Raw genomic sequence first — 1788 nt, forward strand, 5'->3', positions numbered from 1 at the left:
AAAGTGTTTTTGTTCCTTTTAGAAATGTAAGAATTTTGCCAGTATGCTTTTATGGTATTGTTTTACCGAAATAAAGCTGGAAATTGAATTGAAAAAAAAATTGAAATTGAAATAAATATACATACATTTGACACACACACATATATATATATGTTTATAATATATATTTTAACAGACCTTTACAATTAAGTCAAAGAAGATATTTGAATAATATTTCAATAATCAATGAGAAAAATAAAGAGCTGATCCAGAAATAAAACACAAATTGGACAGTTAAATGTTTTATTTCTCAACTAACTTTCCCTTATCTGTTTCCATAGATAGATGAAACTTAAAACTCAAATAAGAAATTTTATCTCACAATACATCTTTTTCACAGTATAAGGGTAACCCTACTCTTGGTAGGACTTTCAAAAATTGAATGAAACTCTTAAATGTTCCTCTCCACGGAAATCTTTAGAAAAAGGCGAAAGAAACCAGAGTATGCTAATTGAAGCCGCCGACTATTGCACCGGGAAACACCGTTCCACAGACTATCAGGGCGACTAGGTTAAGGTCATCATAGAAAACCCTTCGAAATAGAACCAAGTTATAATAATAGTTGTAATACTTTACACTGATAAAACACTTGTTGCCACAGAAAGAAACAAGCGGAGAGCCCAGCAGTGAGAGGAATTATGGGTATGCAAATTTAGTCGCAGGTCACGTGACAGGAAAGGCTGCAAGACATTTTCCATGGTCAAATCGTAATTTCTGCTCCTTTAATTATCCATGTAACCAGCTGTCTGCAAGGCGGCAACAAAACCGCCCCAAGTAGATAAAGAATTTTTAAAGGGAAGCCCATGAATGAGTGATAGTGAGGAGCGTGCGGTGGGCGTGGTTAAAAGCCACTGAGAGCTCACACCAGGACAAAGAACTTACACACTCGACCTCGAAAGGCTAAGGTCGCGCCGACAGCCGCTGGCGGAAGTGGACTGTATCGGGTCAGTGGCCCTAATATTGTGGGATGGTTAGAAAACGTACGATTTTCATCCAAAAAACAATGACATACTCTTGTACAATTGAGACCCGCACCTCTCGTTCTCAGTAGCAAACGAAATCATTCAAAAAATAATAAATCTGTCTCTCTGGTTTATCATTAGGACTATACAAAGAGAAACTAAAAGTGAAGAAACAAAACAAAAACAACTCGAAAGGTGCGTAGCTCGTTCCTAGAATGCTCCATATTGATTGACACAAGACGATTTGTGATCTTGAGCTGTGAGGCTAATAAAGGTGAATGAATGTTAGCACAGGTTTTTAAAGGGAAAGACAAAATTAATATTCATAGATTCGTGGTCACTGTCTTTTGCTGTAATTAGTGGGGTTTTGCCTCCAAGCGGTGCATTATGGGTATGGTGGCTTTGCCAACGCTTCTTTACGGTGGCCTGCCTGGGGAACGCTGAAAGATTAAAGACTGCAATTCTACTGACATGTGCTGTGGGTTTATCCGACAAAGTCCCAGTAAAATCGCTGCATGTTAAAAATTATAAGGATATTGGGAATCACGAAGGACTTCCATGATCATGGAAAGAACCAAGGCCAGAGTCGAATTCTTTAAGATCTTGCAAATCCAAGGTTACTTGCAATATCCTTATATGTGGGAGCCTGCAGCAGGTGCGCCTCATCAATATGGACGCAAGGGGGTCGGCCGATGAAAATAACCTGCTTCACCCTTGATTTATTGCCTTGAAGTATTACTGTTTTTACCTGAAAACAAACAATTCTAAACGATCATTTGATTACATA

General features: G+C 38.3%; 1 non-coding gene across 1 annotated transcript; it reads right to left on the reverse strand.

The window, feature by feature from the left end:
• Window positions 1-388: 388 nt before the first annotated feature.
• On the reverse strand, window positions 389-507 carry LOC138286810 (U5 spliceosomal RNA). The gene has a single exon (XR_011202085.1). It is a non-coding gene; the product is annotated as a U5 spliceosomal RNA (small nuclear RNA).
• Window positions 508-1788: the final 1281 nt, after the last annotated feature.

Source organism: Pleurodeles waltl, chromosome 3_2 (genome assembly GCF_031143425.1).
Source record: "Pleurodeles waltl isolate 20211129_DDA chromosome 3_2, aPleWal1.hap1.20221129, whole genome shotgun sequence".
NCBI lineage: Eukaryota > Metazoa > Chordata > Amphibia > Caudata > Salamandridae > Pleurodeles > Pleurodeles waltl.